The sequence below is a fragment of the Rhagoletis pomonella genome, unplaced genomic scaffold (assembly GCF_013731165.1).
Source record: "Rhagoletis pomonella isolate Grant_MI unplaced genomic scaffold, Rhpom_1.0 Rhpom_scaffold_00004, whole genome shotgun sequence".
Lineage (NCBI taxonomy): Eukaryota > Metazoa > Arthropoda > Insecta > Diptera > Tephritidae > Rhagoletis > Rhagoletis pomonella.
Window position 1 is genome coordinate 11,157,856 of NW_023458558.1, and position 14,232 is coordinate 11,172,087.

Genomic DNA, 14,232 nt, shown 5'->3' on the forward strand with positions numbered 1-14,232 from the left:
AGACAAAAAACAATAGGAAATGAAGATTGAAAAAATTAGGAACCAATAGAAAAAAACCAAAAAAGATCAAAATGTCAGACCAACCGTAGTTTTAGTTGTTTTAAACTATAATTTTTTTCTCTAAAGTCCACCTCCAATCCAAGCAATGGCAGAACATAAGAGTTTATTTCTGGAGTTAAAAGGTGTCTCATTTAGGCACATAGCAGAAATTCGGCCAAACAAGCATTAATTTTTTTTTAATGTAGTAGTATTGCATTTTCCAAATCAAAGCCAACACACTTTGTCACTTAGCCACAGAATATAGTTACAACAATTTGAGTGATTTATCAAATACTTGGCGATCTAGTGAACCCACACAAATGCATAGCTTGCAATCGCACGACATGGCTGCAAAAAAAAAACCGACGACGCCTCAGCACGGTTACCATAGAGAGGCGGATTGTGCTGCCGTAGGTCGCCAGTGCTTGTTACACGTTGCTGAGACAATTAAACTTAGTTGTAATTAAACACAAAAAAAAACTCAATAACAACACAAATTGCATAATTACCAACAGTTGAAAATGCGAGAGTATCAGCAAGAAAATATTCGTGGCAAACAACAAACTACTAATTGACAACTTCACTTCACAATTTTTTTAAGCGAATATATAAATAAATTACTATAAATAAAAAGGAAAATATGTTTATAAATATGCATAGCTGCATAGAGCGAAGTAAAAAGAGAGATACACAAGGTGTAAATGATTGTAATTACGAGTGTGAATATTGCCTATTTGCTGTCATAAACCAATTGCGTTAACGCTTAAGGGGTAAGCGCAGTAGCGTACGAACAAACAATCATGCCATACAAATAAAAATTGAAAGAACCAAAAGCCAAACTTTCACCTTTCTACTTGTCTAATGGAAATCGATCAGCAATAGCTGAAAGCATTTAAAAGTTTAAGTATGCAGTGGGCATGCATATCAACTACTTTTTTAATGAGTAGTATAGGTTTAGGTGGTCTGTGTAAATGCGCACGTGCCGGATTTGTCGCATGCTGCTCGAATGGCCAAAAATTAGCGAAATGTTTAAATTGTTAACAGTCGCTAATGCGATTGCATAATATTTTACCCTGGCACCACCAACAGCTGTGCGAGCTATAAATCTTAAGAGATCAAGTTACATACGACGTAAATGTTCGGTGAACATTAAAATGCTGTGCAGATATTCAACGCATAGATAAATGTGTATGCAAATGTGAACAGGTACATACATACGCACAGGTTGGTAATTTGGTCGTGCCGAAAGGTAGCCACGAGACACTAGGTAGCCATATACCAAATGTTTTCTAGTACTTGGTAGTAGAGAGGTCATGAAAAAATCAGAAAGTATTAAATGCGAAAGATACAAATTGGCAGCTAGATAGCAAAAAATTTGTAACGGAGGATCAACTTTGTTTTATACGCCTTTACACTTTATTTTTTTGAGTTTTCAGTGAAAGTTGGTCGAAGTATTTGCCTGGTAAGGTCTTTAAAGCATAATACCCATTATACTATAACACTAAGAAATTAAAATCAATATACACCATTATAGTGAAATAGCCATCAAATACGAGCAAAAAATTATTTAAAAATCATAAATTCCCAAATTCAACAAATTAAAATTCAATATTCGGTTTCGACACAAATTAGCATAGAAGCGATGTTGCAGGTCAAAACAATACATCAAATTTATAAACTAAATGTACGCGTATTATGAATAAATTTTCAAATTAAAAATTAGCATCTTTGGACTTTTTAGTAAAAAGGTCTTCGGGCGGCAAAGAAAAAAACTTACGGAACGTGTCGTGATCATTTAACCGATTAATTAATGGGCTTCGTTTGTCATTTGATTGAGCTATGGATAAGTGAGTTTTATGCAAATTTTTTGAAGTTCAACAAGTTGTCTTTTGTAGATAAAGTTGTAGTTAAATTTTAAACATAAAATTCTTACGTGACCACATTAATACCGTTTATTTTGGTAGTTTAGAAAAAGTTTTGCCAGAGCATTAACCCCAGATTTGAGATAACAAGGGTTAAACAGATGAAAAAAAAAATACAAAATGTAACTAGAACGTATGTACATTAGGGTGGTCCTTATAAGTAGACAGCAAATTTGTTCATCATATTTGCTAAGCCTTAACCCCTACGTCAATACTACTAAAGTCGAAGATATCACATATAACTTTTTTCCCGATTGATATATGATATCTTCGGCTATAGTAGTATCGATTTTGGGTATTAAATGAAAAAAAAAGTATTTTTAATTTTTTTAGTCCATAGAGGCATCTGTCGTTTGACCCATTTGCGACACGCCTTAACCGACTCCAATCGAGACCAAAATTTATATATGATATCTGTGACCATGGTGTTACCGATTCAGGGGGTGAGACTGAAAAAAATCGTTCATTTAATTTTTTAAGTACTTTATTTTATTTATTTTTTTATTAGCTCGATACCTTCAAACGCTTTTGTTTTATCCTTGCCATTAGAAAAGAACATCTTAGGGAGAAGGAAAGAGACTAAAATAGAGACATTATCATGGCATGCAAATTTTTTGACTTTTAGTATTTTAAGTTTTTCTTTTTTTTTTAGGCATTGATAATAAAATGAAAGGATTCGCGATTCTACAGATTTTTTTGAGAATTTTCAAAGTTTCGTGGGATTGTTTCGGGACCGCTCGGTATTTTTTTTTTTGTATATTTGGGCTTTTTGACTGGTATTCTCTAGAGTTGTTTGTGTTATGGCAATGGTTGGGCATACTGTTTGTACAGCTGTTCAGATATGCAGCTAGATTAATTAGTTCTCTTAATAACTTTTTGGCGTTGTTTTTCCAAGAACGTTCGTTTTGCCTAGCCTGCTCATCATCCATGCAGCGTTCTGCAATGTCATCATGACCAAATATTCATAAATTCTTCGAGCAGTAGATACATAATGTGCGGGTCATCAAAGAGCCAGAAAATTTCGATCACACGACACAGCTGTCTGCTGCTTATTTGTATGTATACAAGTGTGTTCGCATGTTCATACTTAAATACTATTCATTATTGTATTCCTTTGCGGTAAAAGTCGACCTACTCATAAATATAAATGTGCAATCATACCGAGTAATTAAATTCATAACCAATTAAGTAACTGAAATGCGGGCAATAAAATATTATCACCAAGCACATTTGCAAGCATTCATCAGTGCCTTTTTAAATACATACATACATACATAAGCGCATGGAGGTTTTTGTTTTGACAGCAAAAATCGTTCATCCGTAGACGTCACCTCGTCCGTTGCACAGTGGTGCAGCCCCATATATTTTTTGGAAAAAATTATAAGGAATCGGCGTAGAACCAAAATTTTCTGCATGCAACATGTAGGGACATAAATAAAAAAAAATTTGCGCGATCGATTAATGTATTTTAAAGCATACCTCCTATATAAACCTAACCCCAAAAATGTCCTAAAAATGCGATAAAAGGTGCAACGATGAATATAGGAGTCCGATGTTTGTAATAACGTTGTATATGAACTACAAACAAAAAAAAAAATGGACGCAATAGATTTATTTTAAAGCATACCTCCCATACAAACCTAACCTCAAAAATGCCTTAAAATCCTGTAAAAAACGGACCGATGAATGTATCATTCCGAAATTTTGGCCTTACGTTAGTAGTAATAACATTATAACTAACCATCCAAAAATTGGGAGTAATCGGTTTATTTTAACACATATCTGCCATGCAAACTTAATTCCAAAAACTAAAAAATATTCCTGTCTTCTATTTTTATATAGCTAGAAGACGAAGGACCACCGAGGGAACAAAGTTTTTGTCCATAAAAATTGTCAAAGTTAGCATTTATAAAGTTTCATTTTTGTCTGCTTATATTTATTAAAATACTAGCAGACCCGGCGAACTTCGTCCCGCCCAAAATTTTTATATATTTTATTGAAACTTTTTGGTCCAACATTTTCACCAACAATTCACGTTTACGATTTTCATTGGCACATTTGTCTGCTAAGATTACGGTTTGGTGGTCATTTGCCACTTTAAATAACCTAAGGAAAGTGTTATATCCGTTCTTGAAATTCTCCAGTTGTGCGGCATTTCATAGCACGGTTATTCGCAAAACGAAATAAATTTTTTCCTCTTCACTCCCTGGCGGCAACAATGACCCGGTTCTATAGTGAATGTCCTAGAAGCTTTACAGTATAGTAGGTAGCAATTTCAAAATGGGTGCGAATCATTGTTCTACAGAAATGCAATATACATATACTTATTTCAGACGAAATGCCTTAAAAGTTTGAACGCATAATAATATTGGAAAATCACATCCATTGGGCCAATTGCAACGCAGGAGCGTTCGATATACTCAATGGTGCAACAGGTCGATTTAATCTGACCTTCACGGGCCCTTTTCTCACTTGGCTATTTTTAGTAATAGCTCGACTTCAGCACCACTTGGCAGCACGTTTTTGCAATAGTATTGCATACATATTTAAAACATTAGCCAAACCGGATCATATATAAGATTTTTAGTAATAACTCAACTACAGCGCCAACTGTCGGATTAAATTGTGAAACTAAACCATCCAGAGACCCACTCAAATACACAAAAAGTTTCGTTAAAATCCGTACAACCATTTAGGAGGAGATCACTCACAAACACACCTACAAAAGAATAAAAAAATTCATTCAAAGATAGCTGAAGGTCAGTACGTTTGTAGGCCTCACACCCCTTTCCAAATAGCCCAAATTTTCTCCATGAGTATGGGCTTGATTTCAACTATATACATATCTCCATTCGAAGTTCCAGTACTGTACCGTGAATACTTTCAGAGATATGCAGTATAAAAATTCGATTTATATGGGAGGTGCCATGCCCCCCTTTCCAAGAGATGCCTTCTTTCTTCATGAGTATGCGATTGATTGCGTATATCTCCATACCAAGTTCCAGAACTCTACCATGAACACTTCCAAAATAGGCAGTATGAAAAATTCGGTTTGTATGGAAGATGCCACGCCCCCTTTTCCAATAGTTCCAATTTTTCTCCAAGAGTATGCGATTTATTTCGTACATCTCCATACAAAACTCTAGAACTCTACCAAAAAATTTCCAGAGATAAGCAGTATGAAAAATTCGGTTTGTATGGGAGATGTCACACCCCTTTTTACAATAGCTAAAATTTTTCTCCAAGGGTATGCGATTGATTTCGTATATCTCCATACCAATTTCCAAAACTCTACCATGCACACTTTCAGAGATATGTAGCATGAGAAATTCGGTTTGTATGGGAAGTACCACGCCCCCTTTACATATAGATTTTTTTTCAGCCTAAAACCATCCTTGGGACACGTGCGGCTGGTGGCAGTTTCAAAAAAATCGGTTCAGCCGCTCTCGAGCCTTGCGAAAACTAACAAACGGCTTTCTAAATATATATTAGTTGAGATATATTATATATTATAATTATATTTTGACAGTATCCGTTGTTTCTGATTGGCGCAAAAAAATCTTGCCTAGTGACGAATTCGCCCCTTGATATGGTCGTTACTTAAAGCTATTTACATTCGAAATTGCATGAAAATTGGAAAACAGGAATCTATAAGCTTGTCCATGTAAAAGGCTACCTACGTACCGAATTTTAAGCAAATCGGACCGTAAATACGATTTTTTCGAATAGATCAGTCCCTGGTCCACTTCTCGAAAAAAAATTGACCATATATCCTAATATATGCTAAAAAAAACTACTTACGTACCAAATTTTAGGCAAATCGGACCATAAATGCGATTTTTTGGAATAGATCGGTTCCTGGTCCACTTCTCGGAAAAAATTGATCACATATGCTAATACATGCTAAAAAGCTACCTGCGCACCGAATTTTAAGCAAATCGGACCGTAAATTCGATTTTTTCGAATAGATCGGTCCCTGGACCACTTCCCGGAAAAAATGGGTCATATATGCTAATATATGCTAAAAAGCTACTTACGTACTAAATTTTAAGCAAATCGGACTATAATAAGATTTTTTCGAATAGACCGGTCCCTGGTCCACCTACCCGAAAAAAAGTAAAATTTTTTAGCCTAAAACATGGTGGTTACCGAAAGCTATTTGTATACAAAATTTCATGAAAATCGGACCAGCCGTTCGCGAGATTACCTGTTACAAAAAAAAAGGGACTTCTCTTTATATAATTAGTATAGATTTGGTCGATCGACCTGATTTTTTCTCTCTTTTGTCTAGTAAGTGTTATATTCTCATATGAACCAACAAAAAAAAAATAATAAAAACAAAAGTTATAAGAAAAACGCATTGCTTAAGTGAACAAAAATCTCGATAGGTTTTAGTTGAATAAAATTCTTCTGACTTTTGTTGCTTTAATTTTGCATAATACTGCCAATTTCGTACAAAGTTATAATGCTTTTCTTAGGCAAATATTACTTTGTTAGGCTAAAACATTCAAATATAAAAATTAATTATTTAAAAAATTGCATTTTTTTCCTTAAAAATACCACTGTTCATCGTCTGACGTCACGTTGTCACATACATAGCTTCACCTCACAACATACAAAGCCATACCTATAACATAAACACAACGAGTTACAGTTGCAGTCATACATATACTGTTATTTGCGCGTCTAGCAAGCCAAATTTGGTACAAATCATAAAACTAGTTGTATTTAAAGTCTACCTTTGGAAAGTCAAATTAAATGGGCCTGCAACGTTTTGAGAAAAACAAAAAAAAAAAACAATTTAGAAAAATTGCAAATAGAAAAAAAAGAACAAAACATAACAATAACAATTTAATTGTGATAACATTGAAAGCTACAAATGTATGAATGAATAAGCTGAGCTGTATGCACACAAAAATGGCTGCATGTGTTGTGTGTTCGAGTATGAGTGCGCATGCACCGGGTCCAAACATTGCTTAGTTTTTTTTTTTGTTTGTTTTTTGAGTATGTATTTTTAATTGAATTGCAACAATATCTATTTATATTTTCTTGACTTGTAGCTATGCCTATTTTTCGACGCACACACACACACATGTGCGCCTTGTAAGAGCCACAAATTGAGCATCAAACATGGCTAAATCGTTGCGTGCGCTGGCGAAAAAACAGTTAAGTACGTTTGTTTGCCTATTTGCCGTTTGCTTGCCACGGCGCAAACTCAGTCCACTCAATGTAGTTGTTAAAGAAATTTAAAAATGTTTTATTTTATCCGCTAGCTATGCCACTAGCTAGCTGCTGCTTGTAAGTGGGAAGTTTTTCCAAACACTTTTTTTTTTTCTTGTCATGGAAAATCGCCTGAGGACGTCTGTTTGTCTGAGCTCCGCTACATTTATTGTTGGCAAATGCACTCTGCTGCCGCTGTTAAAGCCGCAACTGACGTAAGCCGAATCGCACATGCCGAATTATTGTGTTTTGCCAATCCTACATACTTTTACAACGGCATGGCTACATATTAAAATTTCTTTATAAAGCAGGTGGCTTTAAAAAAAAAATGCATATGTATGTATGTTTTGCTTTGTCATTTTCTTTCTTTATGATTTTGTTGTTGTTTGCGTTTACTTACTTGCTTCGACTTATTGCATTTATTCATTCATTCAAGTTTTGCGGAAATGCTTGCTTTGGGTTTTACTTTTTTTTTAACAATTAATTGCATTTAAACTACGCTAAACGACAGTTCAAGTATTTTTGAGTTGGTTGTATTTTTGTGTTTTTATTTTTGTGCCAGCAATTGGAGTGGCTGTGGGCATATGTGATTAATAATGTGCATTCGGTGCTCATTAATTCAAGCGAACAATGTTTTAATTTTCAATAGTTACTTTTAATTAATTTTATCTAGTTTGCAGTAAGCTATTTAGCTATATACCTCAGAAAAACTACTCACGGAAAAAAGTAACAAATGCATTTTATCATATACGTTATCCTTTTCCTATAAACTGGAAAGGCAATGTTTATTGATTATTTTCCTCAAAGTCGGTGTAGGTGACCTCAACCCGTTTAAATGGCGTTGTGGATTAGGAATAAGTAACCGACAGTGCAAAGTCTGAATGCTCCTCTTCGAACATTCTCTCTACTAGCCAGCTCAGGTTAAATGCGCCCTTCACCAAACATGGCTTCTGTGTCTCTCAATTTGGCCCAAGACTGTACTATGTGTTGCTTTTAAATATATTTAAGAGCAAACAAGTCGAGTAAATTTTTGACTTAAAAGACTTTTAGCAAGAAAAATCTATTACTATTTACTTAATAGGGTTTAAATAGAAGGCAAAATTTCCCTTACGATTTTTGAGTGGCGAACCGGTAGTTTTTTACTTTTTAAACTTAAAGGTTTCTCACATTTAGGATTTTAATATACTTCTGGGTCTAACAGTTCCCGAAAAGTCCCGGAAAAATCTTAAATTGTTAAGAAAAATTCTGTAAGAAAAGACTAACAGAATACCGAAATCTCGGAGGCATTCCAAAGCTTCCCGAAAAATAAAAAAAAATATCCCGAAAGGTCCAGAAAAATGCTGAGATAAGTGACACCGAAAAATTTCGACAAAAAATCCAAAAAGTTTCGGAAAAACAAAATGCGAGGAATCACGTAAAAAAAAATATCGCGAACAGACCTGAAAAACTCAGAAGTTTCGAAAAAAATCCGAAAAGTCCCAGATAAACACTGAAAGGCTGCCAAAAATCCTTGAAATTCTAAAGTTTCGATAAAATCTTAAATAACATTTCCAGAAGATGTAAAACAAAATCAGTAAGTTCCCGAGGAATCCCAAAAAACCCTCTGAACAAATCGAAGAAATCCTTAAAGTTTCAAAAGAAACCCGTAAAAGGTATCGAAAATGAATAATAAAACACGAAAGTTCTGAAAAGTTCCGAAAAAGTCCCAAGAAAATTTCGAACTCTCGAAAAAACCACGAAAAGTCACGAATCATTTTATTTTATTATAAAGGCCTAAAAATAAAAAAATTAAATCAAATAAAAACGTAATCGAGCTTTCATGCTCAGAGTTACGCGGGGCTATCCATCGCAGGTAAGATTTCCATGAAATCCACGATTCAGTGATAGCATATTTGTAGATTTCACAATGAAGGCATCCTGCCTTCAGCAATAGTCCCGAATGAAGGTCAAATTTTAATAACAAAATCTGAAGGATCCCACGAAAAAAGGCACATTTTTGTGTCTTTTTGTTATCCAAATAAGCGAAAATAAAATTAAGTTTTATTTAAAGCCTCTACTCGACGGCACCCTGGACAACGGTTGACAAATCCGAAAGCGAACCGCCTCTCAAATAAAAGCAACAAATTGGAATTTGGTCAATGCGGCAACGAATGCTACCTCTATTTTTGAGTACTGGCCATTGGCAACAGTGCTGAGTTTGTTAGCAATTGGAGGAAGGAAGGTCATTAACTTATGGAAGCCTTTACTGTGCTACAATCTTATAAATTTTGACGACGTCGAGCGAAGCTTTTTTATCATGAACCTTTAAAAATTATTCCAAAAAATGTTCGATGAACATTAAAATTAACAAAAAAAAACCGCTACCGGCAAATCTGTCCCACCCCGTCAAACCACTTTCCACATTCAATTAAAACCAGTGTTTGCTGGTGTCTTCCTCAAACAAGGAAAAAAAGCATAGTCCCACGCTACAGCGTATGATGTGCAAAATACAACTTCCGAAATGGAGAAGCTCAAAAAAACGCCAACAAATTTGAATTCAAAATATTTTCTTTTTTTTTTTTGTCCCACACTCGTTAAGATTAATGAAATAGACTCCCGTCGATATTTCCGTCATTTCCTGACACTGATGAGGGGGGATTGCTTACGCGCATACGACGCGTCGTGAAGCACCACAATTGAGTTAGTAAATAACGAGCAAATAAGCTGAACAGACAGTTAGCAGATAGGCAAACAGCCGACCAACTGACAGCTAAACAAACGAATGAAAAAACTCGCCGTTGACATGAGCCGCTATTCTTTCATTGCAGTGCTGCAGTGAGTGCTGAGGCGATACGAATCAAACAATTTAGTCTATTAATCAAATGTCAAATGGAATATCGTTAGTTTGAGCGCGCATAAAACACTCTACGAGTTGCATGCACAAATACAAACCACATTGTGCTGTGCTGGCGGCTGAAGCGATGGCGCTGTTCACGACCGACGATAGGCTGCTGTCATCGTTTGCGGGACAAACGATTTGATTTTGTGCATAATTTTACTTCTAACAAAAAAGCAACGAAAACAAAAAATCATAACAAAAAAACATTGAGCAGTTTTGCGTATAAATACCAAATAAGGCTGTGACAACTGTCTAACATTAGATTGCGTTTAGCAATTTGTCGGTAGGTTGGCGTGCATCAGATGTATGCACAAGTATTTTTGTAAGTGTATGCAGGCAATTTATTCATATTCTTCACCTTCTTCTCTTTTATTCATTGTTTTTTTTTTATTTTTATGAATATGAAATTTATGCAATGCTAATTTGTTGGAACAACGCAAATGTGTAACAACTCTGAGCAAGTTTACAATGCAAGTGGGTATATGAATTGTTGTTGAAGAAGTGTAGAAAATGAAATTCTATTGCACATTGCAGACGAATGCATATTTATATTTAAAAGTATGTTTACATATAAATATAATCTCAAACAAAGCTAGTCGTTAATCATCCCGTTTACAGAGGCAAATCTCAGCTTATTAGCCGTCAAATTTGTTGAGTTTGTTATTCTCACATCTCAAGGAAAAGTTACGTTACTTCACTGTGCCAACGTGATAACTTTTTCCTGCTATATTATAAAGATACCTTTACAAATCTCTTTTACTTGCTAGCGCCCATTTTTGTCTACTTTTACATTTGGCATTTCTCCTCTTCTTCGCAAAAATAAACGACAAAACTAGGTTTGCCACCGAAAAGTTATCGGTTTAATCTGAGATTATTTTATAATTACCAATTAAAGAGAGACGAATTTTGTATGGCTAGTCTCTTTTTCCAATTACAGATTAGGGAGTTAAGCTCGAAATTAAGGATGATCTACTTATATGTAAACCTAGTATAAAATACTATACACATAGTTGAATAAGAAAAAATAGAACTAAAAAATATAAATCGTCAATTCTTACGATAATTTTCATGTAATCGAATTAAATTGAGTGTATAGTCGCAGCTTTCATTGATTAATGCATTGTTATAACGATATTCTATGGATATTATTCTTGTTATCGATATCGATTTCTATAGGTAATGTGTCACAATTCTAGCTATCGATTTTACTTCCGAAATTAGGAACAAAAATAATTAGCTAAATTTATAAGTGCGCCAATATTTTTATTGGCATCAATTTTATTAATGTTATCGATATAGATTTCTTTCTTTTAATCGATACAGATTTCTATTGGTCATCGGGTTTTTTTTATGGCAAACAAGCACAAAAATAAATATGGACATTTTTATCAATACTGATGTCACTATTTTTATCGTCATTACTATCGATTGTTTATTACTCCCGAAAAATTACTCGACTGGTATGCAATAACTTGGCTCAATACAAATATAATACATTGCTAATCTCGAAAACTACTGAATGAATTCCGACGAGTGTATCGGGAGGGATATTATCTTAGGTACTTAGAATTTCTATAGTCTAAAAAATTATAAGATCTCGCATCGGTGGTTGTATTAAAAAAAATTTGATGTGAAATGAAAGGGCTTGCTCTCTAGATATTCAATAATGCACTAGTTTTTGAATAGAGTTGCCACTTTTTTAAAAATTATAAGATAAAAAATAGAAAATTAGGTATCAAGTGAAAGCATATGGCCTCAGGATATGCAGTATGCTTTATTATATTTTTTTTGTGGATCGCCACCTATTTGTTCTATGGACGAAAAAGTGAAGTGTACATATCTACACATTCAGCGCGGGCCTGAAAAAATTTAGGCTTAAAACGTATATTTAGGCGAAAAAGTACCGAAATTACTAATTTTTTCATTCACTCGAAAAAATTACATTTTTTTAACGTTGGGAAGTTTTCAAATATAATGTTCATATTAGCAGTAATGGACGTTGGTATCAAATACAACATATCTGTGAAGTTTCAAGAGTTTACCAGGAAATTTAAAAAAAATGCACCATGCAGAATATCAGTCGCGACAATTTTGTAATCTTTGAAATTTTACCATTTTTTTATTTTAATAATTTTATATTGAATTTATATGAGAATTTAAGTCGGTTGTGTTTTTTGTTTAAAAATTACTCGTTTGTACTGCCACTACCACCTTATATGAATTCGCCTTGACACTTACACATATTTTTATTTCAGGTGAAAATAAACGCTTTGGCAAAGTGTTGATAGCGTGAAAGAAGCATCGAAAGGGATCTCCGTACATATGGTATCACAACAGGCCTATATTGATCTGCATGCAATCATATGTATGTGTTGAGAGGTCTACTATCCAACCAATAGTTTTCCAGAGCCAAATATTTTCTATAGCTTAATTTAGTGGATTACGAAATGCTTGATTTGCTAAGGTAGCCGAAGTACTAATCCGTCGTTACACGAAATCGATGCTAGTCTTTATTGCTGATCATTAAAAACCGCATGAAAAACGAGCTTTAAGGAATTCAATTGAACAATTAATTAGACCTTACATATCTACGGCAAATGGAAATGGGTAAGCGGAACGACCTAGATTTGTGCTGACCAAAGACTGTAACTCAAGCTACGTTCCCTAAAATCGTTTGAGGAAAAATTTATATTATTACAACGAGAAAAACGGCATCAGGAGAGCTTTAAGCTAAAGCTATACAAACCGCAAGTTAGCGCTTTTTGGGCCTATTTCCATTCACATCGACTATCGTTGAAATTCTGACAAAAGGATTAATTTTAAAAATAGTTTAAGACTTCTCCTCAATTGCTTATTAAACCAAAACATTTTATAACATAAAAGGCCAGCTTAGGTTTACTTTTAGAATTACTTAAGTGAAAAAAAAAAATATTACCCGGCTTTAGAATCGTGCAGTTTTGTTTTATTATTGAGAAAAAAAAATCAAACTCAATACCAGCCACACTTGAGCGCGTGTGAATTGGTCTAACCTCTGGCACCTGCGCTCTGCGAGCTGGTCCCGATTGTTATACTTCTTGAAAGCTCGATAAAAAAACTGGCAATAATCCGGCAGGCAAAAAAAGCTCAACATTCTTTAAAAAAAAAACGCTAAAAAGTAATATTTTTTTATTGCTACAATGTTGAGTAATCATTGGGGCAAAAAATCTATTGAAATTAAACTTTTGAGCTTGCGTGCGTGTATGTGTGTGGGACTTATTATCGCTATAGCGATCGCTGTTGAACCAAATTTCTGGTGCAAGTCTCCACTTTGGTACAGTGTAGTGTATGTAGGTATGTATAAACAACACAAAAGTTTATATGTGTGTATGTACTTGTGTGTGATTTTTCCTAAAAATTTTCAAAGCGCTCAAAGCCAAACGGCCGACCTTGTCGTAACACCCAAAATCAATTCCGCCTTTGCGGCTTTAACAATTTTTTTGCGCGCGTTGTTTTTTTTTTTTGTTTTTTGTTTTCGGTTTACTTTTTAACCAAAGCAAGCGATTGTTTTCTGTATGGGCGATTGAAATGCTGGCCAGCGGCTTTGAATACGTTTTTTTTTTTTTTCAATACATTTTTCAATTATGATATAATTCTTTGACATTGTCACAAACTGAAGAAATTCCATTGCTTAATGGAGCCAGTGATTCACACAAAATGTGCAAAAAAATATTCACATGGAACGGGTCTTACTTTATCCAAGGCAGTTGTAGTAAGTGTCAGCACCAACATTGCTCTATGTGCGCTGAGACCACGCGAATTTGCTTATTTGGCAAATCGCGCTATTTGGCATCGTCCAATCGCCGACTGCAATTCAATTCTTAGTGGGCAAATAGAATTATTACTACTGCTTCTTTTCTTCATTTTGCAAATTTTTATTTTTATTTTTATTTTATTTTTTCGTTTCTTTAATTGGCATATCTTTCGACTTTTCAGCCCACATATTCTATCCGTATGTATGTATGTATGCATTATATTCCGTTGGTTTGCAGATTTCCGCTGCAGCTGATTGCTGTTATGTGAAGCCATTATTTTTATGTGAAATCAAGTTATGGTAAGCTTTTCATCGGTAGCACTACCGTATGTCTTGTTGGCATCTTGTCGCCACAAATTTACATACAACACATTGCATTCTAA